Here is a 16,686-nt window from a genome sequence, read left to right as displayed (position 1 = left end):
ACATTTTATGCATTCATAAGACCTCCTTTTAGTTTATATAATGTTGCAAAAATTGAAATTTAAATATAGTAAATATGGCTTTAGCTCTTATATCAAGAATTTAATCTTGCATATTAACACACAATTTTTCATTGTTAAAGTCCTCATAGAATTATCACTACATAATGATTCATATTAATTTTGAACTAAACAAGAAGAAAAAACATGTGATCTAATTAATAAACTAATAAGTATTTAAATAGAGACTTAGGGAAAATTTTAAGAACCCCCCCTAAATTTATAAATATAATAAATGGGCGAATCTCCATGGTATATAGGAAAAATGAAAGGCGATTTTATCAATAATATAATATGTATATATAATTTTTTGGCGAATCTCTCACCAGGCATGGCGAATATTTTACTCCATTATAAAATCTTGTAATATCTTGGCGAGTCTTTCACTAACTAATAAAACTTTGTAAAGTCCTAGTGAATCTTAGCATAGGCTAATGCTGGTTTAATTCCCCCATTTAAATAGCCTACATTCCAGGTGAATACCATGGGTCAATACCATGTGCCATTTTGGTGAATACCATGGGTCAATACCATGTGCCATTTTTATTTTTATTAATTCTAATATTAGGGTTAATGATGGTTTTTTGCATGGTATTAATAACAATCTAGTCCATGGTATTTGTCCCATAGTATTTTGGCCATAGGTTTCACCTCAATATAACCCATTTTTTGAGTGTTCGTAAATATAAGGTGATTTATGGAGTAAATATAAAAAAATGTTTTATTTGTTTAAGGCATAACATAAATAAATATTGAGAGGAATAAATATAAAATTAACCAGCAATAACCATAAACACATAAATACACATGTTTATCCAGGAAAACCCCAAATCCAGGGTAAAATCCAACCTAATAAGATTTCATTAGCATAAGATTTCATTAGCATTGGCCAAAACGAACCTACACCACTCACCTCTAGGTCTTGCATTACAATGAATTCCTTCTAGCCTTTTATAAGCTCCATTACATATAATATCATGGGAAAAATACCATGGGTGCACAATACCATGTGCCCCAAAACCATCATTGTTTAACCTGGTCAACTTTGACTCTATCCTGAGTCAAGTTTACCTAACAATATTCCCCCCTTAAACTTGACTTGGGGTTCCTTGAATAACTCCATGGGTGCACAATACCATGTGCCCCAAAACCATCACTGTTTAACCTGATCAACTTTGACTCTATCCTGAGTCAAGTTTACCTAACAATATTCCCCTCTTAAACTTGACTTGGGGTTCCTTGACTAACTCCAACCAAACCTGCTAAGTGAGACAATCCCGCTCACTCTAGCTCTTACCCCCCTCAGAGTTTTTACCTGGGGTATTGTTAACCCGACATCCCCTCTATCACCTAGGTTTAACCCAGACTTTACCGGTGATCACCGAGGGGTACACATGCCTTATCAGGTCTTACAGTAGTATGCCCATTTACATGCAATAATTTTGACTTCATTAATTTTTTTTTTTGTTTATTGATGATGTGATCCATCCTCTTTCAATTTGATTTTCTCAAAAAATTCTATCAAACCACTCCAACTGGGAGAACCTCATAGATTCCAGCACTGGTGGCACCTCACGTAGCAGAAAAACATAGCAAAAAACGAACAATTTTCGAAGTTGTGTGAACAATTTTCTTCTGATGACCTGCATGCAGCCCACGCCTACTCCATCTTTCAACACAGCATAGAACACATAGGGAATATCCCTTATCGATTCTCTACGAAAAATCTCCCAACAAAATCAGCCTTGAATTTTAATATTACCAAAGGTATTTCTCAACCTTCCTTAAATAGCCGCATGAATCCTGAACAATTCGTCAGCATGTTCCAAACCAGTAAATATCGCAAATTCTCCTCGAGGTTCTTCCGCGTACGATTGTTCCACCATTATTTTCTAGACCTAGATCTGTAAAATGGCTGCATTGATCTCATCAGCCACTATAAACCCCTGGCATCAAAGAATCCCTTTGAAGCCAATATCTGGTCCGATACCAGTTGTTAAGAAATTTACTGCATGACATAAATAATTACTGAGAGGAATAAATATAAGAAAAAAACAGCAACAACCATAAACACATAAACACGCATGTTTATTCGGGAAAACCCCAAATCCAGGGAAAAACCCAACCTAATAAGATCTCATTAGCAATGGCCAAAACCCTGGCCAATCTGACCAAGTGAGCCTTCACCACTCACCTCCAGGCCTTTCCTTACGATGAAATCCTTCCAACTTTTTATAAGCTCCATTACATATAATACCACGGGCAGAATACCATGGGTGCACAATACCATGTGCCCCAAAACCATCACTATTTAACATGGTCAACTTTGACTCTATCTCAAGTCAAGTTTACCTAACAATTTATATTTTTATTAATTTACCATACCTCTTTTACAAATATGGTATTTGGCCCATAGGATTCACTTAAATAAAACCTCTTTCTTGAGCCTTCATAAATAGAACGAGGGTTATGGACTAAATATAAAAAGAGGTTTTATTTATTTACGATACGTCTAGTTTATTTATATTTTTATTTATTTACCATACCACCTTTTGAGTAAGTATAAAAAGACGTTTTATTTATTTACCATACCTCCACTTTACTTATATTTTTATTTGTTTACACTGTTACATGTATATAAGGTGACTTATGGAGTAAATATAAAAAATGTTTTATCTATTTACCATACCTCTCATTTATTTATATTTATATTAATTTACCATACCTCTTTTATAAATATGGTATTTGGCCCATAGGATTCACTTAAATAAAACCTATTCTTGAAAATGGGCGAATGGATTCACTTAAATAAAACCTATTCTTGAAAATGGGCGAATGGAAGGTTGTAAGTCCTAATTTCAAGGGCTAAATTTACCTTTTTTACCCTCTCCCTTAAAATAAGGTGGGCTATTTGAGGTGATTTGTAAAAATGTACTATGATACAAAACATTCGCCCACTAAAAATTTAAAACCCCTTAATTTCGCCAAAGGGCGAACATTCGCCCCTAAAATTATCCTTGTAGAGACTAAATATTCAATGTTATTTATAAATTCACTATTTTCTTATCATTTTCCTATTTGAGAAGGATTGTGACCTTGAATCCTTATTATCATAGATATTGTACACAATTTGAAATACTTGTTTTTAAGTGTAAAAATGCTTCCACTGCAAAAAAAGGTGTAAAAATGTTTGTGAACCTTACCCATTATATTATAAAATGCCAACACGATGAATAAAAAACAATATAATTAGAAAACTAAAGAAAACAAAACCATACAACAATAGTATAAATAATGAAATAACACAAGTCTATTTCACTCTCCATTATCATCACCCTAATTATCTTCCTCGCTTGGCATGATAACAGTGTTGTTCTCAAAAATATGTTTTGATCTAGGGTCATGTCTTAAAACGAACCACCAATCTTTATCCAACACATCTGGGTAAAAGCACATGGTTGTAGTGTTTTGGGAAAACATAAGGCTCCTTAGCTTCATCCCACATATTTTTAGAGTTGATAGATATCATCCCACTATCACGATCTTCCTTTACATTATTCTGATCAAAGGTGTTCCACCACTTGCACCTAAAAATAACTCATTGGAATGAAGAGAAGTCCACTTGAATGATATCTTCTATCTTTTCAACGTAACCTAACATCCCCTGCATTAGGTTTTGATCATGGTGGCTAGCATGACTAGATTGGTCAAACTCGAGTTCCACTCCACAATCTTGTGTCATGCATCCATTATCGGCATCCTTTGTGTGAAAATGATGTCTGTATGCCCACATAGATTAGAACAAATGCACCTATAAAAAAAATGAAAAAACCATAGTGTCATGTGTTTAATAACCCGGAAATAATTAAAACTATAAAATGTGTGTGTGTGTGTGTGTTACAATTCAAAGGTTCATTATGAAGTTAAAATTATACAAAAAGGGATCATAATTACTGAGTCGTTGCACCCAATCCCTATGTTTAGCACATCCTCTTCAGCACACAGGTAACAACCAGATGTATCGTCTTTCTCTTTGACTTGATCAGCAACCCAACTATTAGGGAATGTCATTGGCATATGTTATTTTAAATGATCAGGATAAGGCATGCTCTACCATTCAAGCATTTTAATTCTTTCATGTCATTATCCCTTTTCCTCCTCTTTTGTTAGTACAATGTGACCCACGGTTGTATCACTTACATATTGTAAGGAATGAATTTGTTGATGGATTTAATTTCTAAATTCACTGATGAAGTCAAACCTATATATATATATATATATATATATATATATATATATATATATATATATATATATATATATATATATATATATATATATATATATATATAGATATATATATATATATATATATATATATAGATAGATAGATAGATAAGAAGTTCAGTGTGAATAGTTACTATGTAGTAACTTGACAAATGATAAGCATGCACTTACTCTTTATCATACACCTCTTTCGATTCATTTGGAGAAGCTCCCCTTCTCTTTTTTCTTCATCCTTTTTTTTGTCCCAAATCACCACACCTAGTGTGTTGTCAAACTGCTTGATGTAGTCACGGGCATAATAGAAACACTCATACGATATATACCCCTTTTCCATATACCCCTTGCGTTTGTCCCTTTGTCAAACATAACCTTTTAATTTATTCATGTGACTCTCTAAGAAGAACATCCAACGACAAGAAACCACCCCAACTAATTCAACCTCGTCTACTAGGTTAATTAGAAGATGAATCAAACATTTTTGCAAACTCCTTATCCTTCTCTCTCTCATATGCTCTAAGCCATTCATATGGTGTCATTATTGCAGGCCTTTGGGTTCTCTCTGGTTTACCATTGAAAGAATATGTTTCTCTTCTATAAGGGTGTTCTTCTCGGAGGAATACCATGGAGCAGCAATACATTGGATTTCATAAGTGATCAGACCGCCTAGCCTTCAGAGAAGGTCCACAACATTTACATCCATGATACCATATTTTTAAAATACTTGCAAAATTATTGTATACAGGTCGGCACGTTAGTGACCATAAATATCATAACAATTACAGTGAATTAAATTAATATGTGAAACAATATTGCTACGTATGTAAACAAAACAATAAAAATGTAATTTACGATAGAAAACTCCTAAGCCTAGATAATCATGTATGATGTAATCACATATGCCATAAAACATAAAACTCCTCTCTGTTGTGATGGGTCTTGATACATTGTACACATGTATCCCTTCATCTACCAATGGTTGTAAGTAGACATCCATATTCTTCACTTGTATTCTACCAGGGACTATGAGAGACAACATAAGATGTTCATTCTTCATGGATAACCGTGGGGTGATATTATTATTGATCACTACTACAGGCCAAATAAAATAGTTAGTGTTTTGAAGGCAATATGGGTTGATGTCATCCATGGCTATGTTGAGTCGTATACTTCATACTTCACTCTTGAATTTTCCAGGCCATGTATCTTGTATATGCTTCATGGCTATTGAATCTATTGGGATTCACATAAGTTCTGACCCACTTCTTCGCGAGGCATTTCATCCCTACAACATAGTTAATTCTTTGCAAAAAACGAGTCTCTGAATCCTTGGGATTATAGGCATGTACCTCAATATCTTATGAGGAGGACCATGTGATTTACCCCTTTTTTTTTAATTACGATACATGTCATACCCACATTTTGGACATATCTCTTTGTCTACATATTCTCCTCTATATATAATACAATCATTTGGACATGCATGATATGAAATGTACTCAAAAACCAACATTTTCAACAACTACTTTGTCTCTTCGCAGCTACCCAATAAGACATTATCACTCGAAAGAACCTTATCATTGAATAACATGCATTTGGAGGGTTATATAACTGTACAATGTCAATATTTAAAATTTGTAAAATCAACCATTTTTAATGTTGATTATGTGACAAGATTTCTCAAAATATAAGGGACTTGATCGATCATGCAAGTGAATTACCTCAACATTACTAAGAAACATAAATTTTACATGCCAAACTTTGCTTTCAACTTGTACAGAAACATCATTGTCCCCAAATGTAGATTTTGAATTGATATCGAGTCCAAAGAGAGGGGTGGAGGAAGCAAATTTCAGGTTTTCGAATAAGGTATCTATGATATGAGAATCATCCCCTATCTCATCGTTCTAGAATGCATCTAACAACATTGTATCCATGGAAGTCGTATCCAAAAAGTAATCATCCATGCCAACCTCTATTTGATTGCCTCCATTTCCAACTTATGATGAAGAACTACTCTTGTTGTATTCATTCATAATTGGTGAATTTGGACGTAGTATGAATTAAATAGGTGGTTGATTCAATAATTTTTTGTATGCTCCCTCTTTGAGTCTTTCTCTTAATGCAACCTTCTCTTGAGTTGACATTGTAGTGGGTTGCACAGGAAGATGGTAGGTGGGTCGCTCATCATCACTAGAATCCTAATTTCAAAAAATAGTGAAAGTCATTAGTACAATATCAAGGATATTAGTAAGCATTTCAATGCAATTGGTTTGTTGAAATTACATTATACCAAAGAATTATTACCATCGTTGATCCAAGATTGTGGCTTGAAGATGTCATGTCCAATTGGAAAGGTGAAGAGGTTCTCCATTTTCATCTACCAACTACATGCAATATATTGATCCTGATAAGAGCTTCCAATGTTTTTGAAATGGAGGAATATTTTTTGCATCTGAACTCAATTTTGAATTAGTGTCCTGCAACTTTGGATACAATTTTATTCAAATTTATATGGATTAAAAAAAAATCAATTAGATAATCGAAATATAAATAAAATCTAAATGGATATGGAAAGGGAGAACTCCATGAAGGACTTTGATTAGCAATATGAAATAAGATAGAATTTGAAGAACTGGCCATTTGATATTATTGATATTTTGTCCCTACATTTGAGAAAAATCAAAAATAAATTTTGTGAGCATATCTAAAATTAATCTCGAGAATCATATAACTGCAATCTGAATTTAAATATAGTTTTCAAACCCTTTTTCAATAATAAGGTGACTTTAAGCAGAAAATGTATACTAAGAACTATTGTAATTCATGTGGATGAGTCCTAAAGGATAAACTAAGATTAATATGTCATTTTATGTGAAAATAAATTTCAAAGAGCTTTTAAAGCTGACTGATGTATTATCAAAACAAAGTGCACCGATCTGTTTAAATAATACCAACACCGGGGTGTTTAAATAATACCCACACCAATTTCCGGCATTCAGAATATATATAGATATATATTTGTGCTCCTGTACAAAAAAGCACCGATGTGTTTCAACAAAAAATAGCATCGATATGCACCTATTTCTGAATTTTAGAAAATAAAAATGAATCCAACCAACTCAGCGTTCTTATAAGAATTACAACACCAATGCTTTGAAATAAAAATCACACCATTGCGTTAAAAAATTTAATTGCATTATTTTGGGAATTCAAAAATAAAATAAAAAATTGCATCATGTGGGTGTGTTGAAAACATTTGGTACCCCGGCAATGACGGTACATTTTTCTTATGAATGCACTGGTGTGCTTGACTATCAAACACACCGATGTTCAGATAAACTGAAGAAAAAAAGAGTGATTTATTTTTTTATTTTTTTTTAGTCCAAAAATGAATAGCAATTGATTTTTTGAAATCTAATTTCATAAAGTCTTTTAAATAGTAAAAATTTATTCACTATTTCATTATTTTTCCCAAAATTTCAAGGGAGTGATTTGCAAGAGAGACATACCAGGAGCACTATGCAACAGCATAATACTTTGGAGCAGCATAACTATTCAGAAGATCAAAAGTTGAAAGGTATGGTGATTCACTCAAAACCCTACATAGTAAAAATTTTAAATTTTATTGTTTATTTTACTAATAAAAAAAATTGCAATTTATGTTAGAGTTTAATTAAAAGAGAGATCATTTGCAAGAGAGATATACTAGAAGTATTGTGGAGAAGCAAAAAAAATTGGAACCTCAAAGATCAAAATTTGAAAGATATGGTGATTCACTAAAAAATCTAGATAGCAAAATTTTTAAATTTTACTGTTAACTTTTTTTACGATTTCTATTAGATTTATTCACAATCCAGGAAAAAAAAATAAAAATTAAAAATTAAAACCTTGTATAATAAAAAAATTACCATTGATTTTACTAGTAAAATTTTTTATGATCTTTATTCAGATTTGAATTTAAATAAAATTTTGAAAAAAAAAGGAAAAAAACAAACAAACAAACCAACCAACAAACAAACAAAACAAAAGACAAAAAACACAAAAAACAAAAAGCAAAAAATGAAAAACAAAACAATTCAATACTTCCCTTAAACCCTTGCTTCTTCCTGCAAAATTTCACCTTAGGGTTTAACTTTCTCTATCAATTCACAATTAAGGTTTATTTAGGCATTTTAAATTTAATGAGTTTGTGTACTTAATGCATATAGGGAATTTTACATGTAAAGTAGGGTAATCACTTATTTAATTAGATGCAAACCCTATAGACATTGTCCATTTTTTTTAAATAGATATATGTTTTATGGTACGCTCTGTGTAATATAACACACCGGTGTGCCCTGTGTAATACAACACACTAGTATATTATAACATTGTTGATTCTATCTAATTTGTTCATTGTTTCTCTCAGTGTAATATAAGGCATCAACACGCCTCTTCCAAATAGCACTATTAAATCATTTCGGTGCATTTAGCATTACAAATCACACTGTCGTAATTCAAAATTATTTAAAAATGATCATTTTCCCTGACGGTGTCGAATAATTAAATGCATAGTGTGTTTAATGGGATAAATGCACCAGTGTGTTTTTTCAGATAAATGCACCAGTGACTAGAGCTCTTTTTTCCTTAAAATTATTTGATTTATTCATAAAATATGTTTAATGGATTCTGTATTGAATGGTACATGTTGTATATTGATAAACAAATGTCTGTGAAGGTGTCAACTACCAAAAATATTGATTGACACAATGATAACACGTTGAAAAAAAGAGAAGGCAAGTTCTTTGTAAATTGTTTACAAAATTAATATGTTTGAATTATATGTAAGTTTAACTAATATGTATTGGTTATTGTGTGTCATGTAGATCCACAAAATAAATAAGGTCGATAATATTATTTCTAATCTAAGTGCAGAAGAGCGTATAAGCCTAATAGAAAAATTACAGAAGGATAAATTAGGTAAACGAAAAAATACTATTCAATATGATTTTTTTTTTTCATTAATAATATACTTAAGAATATTAGATAACATGTTTCAAAGAACTATCGATTCCCACTAGCATAATCGGTTGAGGATGAGCCTTGTTAGCAAGGCAATCCAAGATCAAACCTCACATGGGGTGATTATGCCCTATGCTAGTGAGAGGAGACATGCTAAAAAAAATCCAGTCAACTTAGCGATGGTGTGGCCCAGGCTAGGTGCGATCCCCGAGTGACTTTGACGGATAAGATTCCCCTGGGTCGCGGATCCTCAAGCGACAAGTTAAGCCTAGAGGATCACAGACAACATGACAAACAAAACAAAAAACATGTTTCAAACAATCTATTAATTCATATATGTTTAATTTTCTATAGGCAGAAACAACGAAAGAAAATATCAATGGCGTTCTGAGAAAGAAAAATTATAGAACGTGTAAATTATGATGAATTGGTCCTTGGCTCATCTAGAGTGTTGTTGGAGGTTAATGAAAGTGGGGCATTTTTTTACAAAACTATGAGGGATCTAGTGGAACAAACGTATAGACTTACTTTCCACTTACAATACAAAAATCAATCCAAAATTTCTAAGAACCAAAGTATATCTAAACTACAAGAAGCATTTCCAGAGAAATGGTCAATGAGACATGTCAAACTTGCAATAAAAAAACATACAACAACAAAAAAGAATCATTCAAAAGGTAATATTCATAATTAGAATGGTTTTTTGGAATTATATGTATATATTTACTACAAAGAATTCATTTATTAATCCTGATGGTGAACCACGGAGGATGGTTCGAAACGTTGATACATAAAAAAAGTAAAATGCAATGAATCCGGAAGAGAGAACCACACAAAATGAAAATCGCAGAAGTCTCAAATATATTATTAATATAAAAATAGTTTATTATTTTTTTCAAGAAGATTATGAAAATACCAAATGATCAACGAGCTGATATGCGAAACATGCCAATAGGAATGTCCAAAAAAGTGTACAAGGAGATGGTCAAAGAAATGGACATAATTGCATCACAGGAGGAGCCATCTCAACAACAACGTGCTTCAAATGTATGTAATCATGATTGAATTTGTACATATAAAAAAATAATTTAGCATTAAATATTAATTTTCAAGTATTTTCTTGCAGAAAATAAAACAAAATGGAACTCATTCAACACATAAAATAGGATGACAAGGAAGAAAAGGGTTGATTTCAAAGTTTGTGAGTAATTGTTAATATTTCCTTATAACAACTCAAGGTTTCATTTTTATATATTTTAAGTTGTTTTACAACAACCATCTTTGAATGTCTTCAAATAGGTGCTAACATACAAACAAGAGTCATTAGACGAATTGACTGAAATTGGTTTAAATATGGGCTGTGAGTATGTGTTGGCATATCAAAAATTAATTGTGGAATTTGTAAGTATCTATGTTGTTTTACTTCTCTGAGTTTATAATTAATAAAACAAAAAAAATCCTTTATACTAAATCTATGATTTATAATTGCGTTTAAAACATGCAGAAAATAAACTATGGAACTAGGCCATCAAAAGACTTGTTGCAACAAGGAATGAGACTTGGTTTTGAAACCATGTGCAAAGTTTATGAGTCACTTCTTGCTATGATATATTTATATTCAATTTACATTAATGTTTATGATTTATTTTAATTTTCATTATTCTTAGCAATGTAGATACACTCATTACATTGATTTTTGTATTTATATATGGAACAAGATAAAGAAGACGAAAACAATCGATGCAATCAACAAAAAATTCCTTCAAAATAACCCAACTTATGGAAGTAGCTCGAACACTGATAACAGTTCCAATGAAGAATGATGATTTATTTGGATATCAATGCAACTTGTTGTATTTTTTGAAATAATTGTCTTTGATAACTAGACATTTTGTTTAATGTAATGGACATGGTGCCCCAACTGAAAGACAAGCGGTTACCAATAACAATCTCATTTTGTATGACAAAGAGTCTCTTATTGATATATAATAAAATACATTTTAATTTATTCTATTGTGTTATCCAATGTCGCTGTGAAATGTTACACCACTGATTAAATATATGGATGATTAAATATTATAATGAAGAGATGTGAAATATGATAATATAACAAATTAATCCAAACATCATATACAAATGCACTAATAAAATTTTAATTTATATGAATATTTTTATAAGATATATGTTGGTTTTCTCTTAATAACAAATTTAATAAATTACAATAAATGTGTTCTCACAAGTTGATGTTTCCTAAAAAGAGAAAATCTCGTAAAAAAAGCCAGTGTGTACATAACATAAAAATTCACCAATGTGTTATGTTATATAATTTAATCACTATGACGACATATTTTTGCATAAATGGTGCCTTTTAGAAAATGACAACATCAGGATGTTTATTTCTTCAAGCATTGGCATTGTTTGCAATTAACACCCCTTTGCATTGTAAATCTTAACGCACCACTGCTTTCATAGAACTAACACCCTGGTCCTACAAAATATTATTTCCAACCCCGGTACATTACGAAAAATAACAACACTTGTCCTTTTATATAACTAATGCACTAGTGTTTTTATACAATACGCATCGACATTGCAAGTTTAAACAAAAACACCAGCACTACAATTATTTTTTGTGTGCCTCGATGTCATTCCTTATAAGAATTCTTGGGGCTTTTTTTATGTATTAGCATTGGTGTGGTATAGGTGTTCTTTGAATTCAATGCCTCGGTGATTTTAGTTATGTATGCGGCCTAATGCATTTATATATGTAGCACACCGGTGCTACTTGTTCAATGAAGCACACTGCAAATAAAAAACATCTTCTAAAACCTTTGGTCGCTCAGATTTTTTTCAGTTGTGATGGAGTTCCATTCTAATCTCTGCTAAAACATCCGCTATCACAAATGGATGTTTTAGTGGCTTTTTTTTACAATTGTTTCCAATTTTATAACACTTAAAACCTTTGTTATAACCTTTGTTAGAAGGTCTTTTCCTTGTAGTGCATATAGAAGGAGATGTAGAAAAGGTAGCTAGGAATATTAATGGTTCAAGGTATGAAATATAGGATGAGATTGACACCTTGTCCCCAAGGATTGTTGAGGATTATTATCAAGATAATTTAAAATGTGAAGGAAAAGTAGCTACAAAACAAAGTCAGAAAAGTAGAGAAAGGAGTCTAGCAATGGGAAGAAGATAGAAAAACAACAGAGGAAGATTCCAATATTATATCGAAGAAGGGAGTAGTTCAAGTTATTCAAGTTATTCACCCAATAGAAATGATTTTAAAGGAAGAATAAATCATTTCATAGGTAGAGGAAGAGATAGATATTACCAAGTTAGGTGTTATAGGTGCAACAAGTTGGGACATATGTCACGAGATTGTTCAGAAAATAGTTCTACAACGCAGAAGAGTGCACATGTAGTGCAGAGAGATGAGGAAAGTGTGAATTATACCATATGAGAAGAGTCTTTAGAAGTAGGAGAATCATTTTTGATGAGAAAATTCCTACTCAAGGAAGTAAAGGAACGCACTCAAAGAGAGAGTTTGTTCATGATTGTATGCAAATCAAGAGGTAAGTGTGATAGTGGTATTAATGATAATTTGTTATGCACATAAATGGTGGAAAAGGTAGGATTGAAAAATTTTACACATCATACACCATACAAAGTGTCTTCGTTATAGAACGAACAAATTATGGTTAATGAATAGTGTAAACCAGAATTCCAAATTGTAAATTACAAGTATGAAGTGTTGTTGACATAATGCCCATGCCACAATAAAGTCATGCGTGATGGTAGAAGAAACACATTATTCTTAGAAATATGGTGAAATATAAACACTTTTATCTTTGAAGGATGAAGGTGTAGAAGAATAAATTAGTCCTAAAGTGTTGCTTATCAATGGAAAGGAATTGCTACAAGAAGTCAAAAATGTGGAGGTAAATTCTGATCTAGTTTCTAAGACAAATGTTGGGCATGGAATCCCCCCAAGGCATGTTTTGGGGCTTAAAGCCCAATTTTTTACCAAATCTTGTTGTAAAAGCTCCACGAATTGCGGGCGCGGGGCGTGAAAGTATGATAGAGTCACAGGGTAGTCCACCCTAGTTTTTTAATGTAATGTCGGCTGGATAGACCTACCCATGGTCCGCGGACCATGGGATTGTATAAATAGAGCGAGGCTCTAAGTGTAAAATATAATTAATAATGAAGAGAGATGAGAGGAGGAGAAGTCTAAGTGATTGAGTCGAACTGTAAAGTGTGTCTGTGGGTCGTAGAGTAGGAGAAGGCTTTGCAGCTGTGTGCGCAGAGGCCTAGTAGTCCGAGCTGAGTCCGCAGACCCCTACAACTGAGTGCCTAGGGCAGTTCAAGTCTGTAATCGTTGGAAGAATCAATAAAGAGAAGTTTTTCTATAATTATGTGTATCTTTCTCTGGTTTAATGCATGATTGAATATAATTTACGAGTATACTATTTATTTACTATGCGAACCTGTATGAATGTTCTATATTGTTAAGTATAACTCGTGACATTTAAATAGGCGAAGGTGCTTAATTGATAGTGAAAGATAAACAATATCTTGAGTAATAGTGCAAAATGCAGCACAAACCCCTGGTTAGGGCTGCGTGAAGGAAGAGTATCATGACGTGAGGAACGGAAGGTGCGTGAAGCCACTTGCTGCAGGGACAAACAATGGACCAGTCGTACTCATCATACATCTCCAGGGTGTGGAAACTTGGTTCTAGCACCCTCCCATACTACTTCGGGTGAGACCTCAGTCCGCGCTCCATGAACTATTGCCAAAAGGGCTAGTAGTATCGGGATTTGTTTGGCTAATTAACTTTGAACCTAGGTCAGGCCCTAACAAGCCAACAAATGGTTCTGTTGTCAGGACCGGGATATTCATAGAGATGTTTGATGTTGTATCACTAGAATCCGATAAAGAAAGGAATTGAAGAGTGGTTTGACAGAAATATTCATGAGTTCGCAGCGCAGGAAAATAGAAATCCATGATTGTCAAAGGAAGAGTGGTTAGATTGCTACTTGTATACAGAGATCCATGAAATTTTCTTTGCATCCTTCCCTACTAAATTGTACGAGTGGATCGCAAAGCTAGCAGATAGCCAAGAAAGGTGTAAACTTGACAAACCTATTGGGTGGACTCTAGAATTGGTGCACAAACTAGAAGCATCGGAAGATCTGATCGCGCGCACTGTTAATCATTGGCTCAATCGAATCATAGGAGGATTCATTACCGAATTCATAGTAGATACTTCAATCAGCTATAGCGAGGTAGAATGATGCTTCCTCAAGAGACCGCGAAGTAAGTACGTTAAATCTTTGAACACTTGGATTAAAATGCTACTGTGTGAAAAGCAGGTTATGAGAATAAATTGAAGTTTGGGGCTACGCGAAGTGGGAAAATCTACAGAAATGAAGGTAGCACAGAACTAGAGACTAGCCCCTTGATTTTGCCTACACGAGGAGGCGAAGAAGAGGTCGCAAAGGTCTTGCTAATAAGTGCAATCAATCTGATAAGGCAGAGAATTCTGCACATACCACCCCCACCCACACCACCACCAATTTCACCGTCTTCACCCCCGACTTCGCCCATCTCACCTTCGCCACCACCGTGAAGCAGTATGGCTAGCACAATAAAGCTATCAGTGTTTAAGGGAGTAGGGAATGAAGATCCGGACCAATTTTGGTTCATGGTAAAAGCTGTATGGGAAGAATAGGGTGTCATGGATGACAATATAAAGAAGGCAACACTGGTCAACGCTCTGCAGGATCACGTGCTAACCTAGTACATTAAGCATTCCAATGACAATCTAAATGTAGGGATAGTGGATATCCAAGTTGCACTAAACAAGGAATTTAGCAGGCCAAAATCGAAGGCACAATCGATCATTAGATTCAAGGAAATCACAATTCTACCAGGTGAAACCCCGTGGGAGTTGGATCAAAGATTGAAGTGCACAATTCACGAAGTGAACATTACATTAATAGATGGGCAACACCGCGAATGGTTTGTGGCATCATTAACGCCGCATCTACAGAACGCGCTGTCACAGTAAAGGCTAACCACTCAGGCTGAGGCTTTGGAGGTCGCGATGAGATTGCACGCGAATTTGATACAAGATCCTAACCTGGGACTCTAGCAGATTCACGCGCAGTTGAAAAACTTGTACCTTAAGATGCAGAGTTTGAAACAAGACAGGACAGCTTGTCCAAAAGTTCACGACGAGGTATGGTGCGTAAAGTGCAAGGGCGAGGGGCACGACAAGGACCACTGCCTGGTGTTCGAGAATTACCTCACGAGAGGAGGACTAATGCCATTGAGATTGGAGGCACAAGTAGGACCAAGCGCGGTGCCTGAATTATGGTGCACGATTTGTCAGATAGGAGGAAAGCATGCTACAAAGAACTGCCATCTATTACAAAAGTATACACAGAATTCCCAAGAGTTGTTCTGTAATTTCTCCAGGTCAGTAGGCCATGATGAGTGGACCTATAGAATTTATGAACTAATGATGGATCAGACTCCTACCTACAGAATTTAGGGCAAAACACAGCCTCTCGATCAAAACGCAGGAATGGCGTGCACTGGATTTTAGGGGCACAGATGAGGCCGAGGTGGAATGGGACCAAGAAGAGGTTGCGAATAGCTGATATGTTACAATTGCGGAGGGCCAGGACACTATGCCCACGATTGTATGAATCCAACGTGGCCATCATGCTTGTATTGTACATTGTTCAATCATGAGACAAAGGACTATCCAACAATGATAGCGAGGTTTCATGATAAAGGAGCACTCCAGCCTCCCCTGACTCAGAACCTACAAATGATGAGGTCTGAGTTGTGCGAGGAAGACCCTAATATAAATATTATGCTCTGAAGTGGTATTGCGATAGGGGATGACAAAGGCAAGCAGCCTGAAGAAAGTACCTGGGTTCACAAGGCTCCAACAAAGGAACCAGAATTTGATTTGGAGCGCGCTAAGGATTCCTTCATGGAAGCTAAGAGGAGCTTTGTGGATGCCTCCACTTCAGGAAGTAAAGACAGACTAGAGCCGGAAATGGACCCATCGATGCTCACTACGTTCTTAGAGACATGCATGAAGCTGCTGCACGACAACAAGGCTGTAAAGGAGCTACAAGAACTCATAACTAGATGCGTTGGGACCATGCCAAGAGAACCACGCGTAGTCTGGAAGCTCGGGAAGCACACGACACGAATAGGAAGGGAGATGAGATTGACCACACAGATCAGGGAATATGAGATGGATCAAGTGATTCTGGATCTAGGATCAGATGCGAACATCCTGCCAAAACAGACATGGGA

Source organism: Pinus tabuliformis, chromosome 8 (genome assembly GCF_031772625.1).
Source record: "Pinus tabuliformis cultivar Carrire ecotype Pingquan chromosome 8, CPIR1, whole genome shotgun sequence".
NCBI classification, from domain to species: domain Eukaryota; kingdom Viridiplantae; phylum Streptophyta; class Pinopsida; order Pinales; family Pinaceae; genus Pinus; species Pinus tabuliformis.
Note: the sequence above shows the minus strand (reverse complement) of the source record.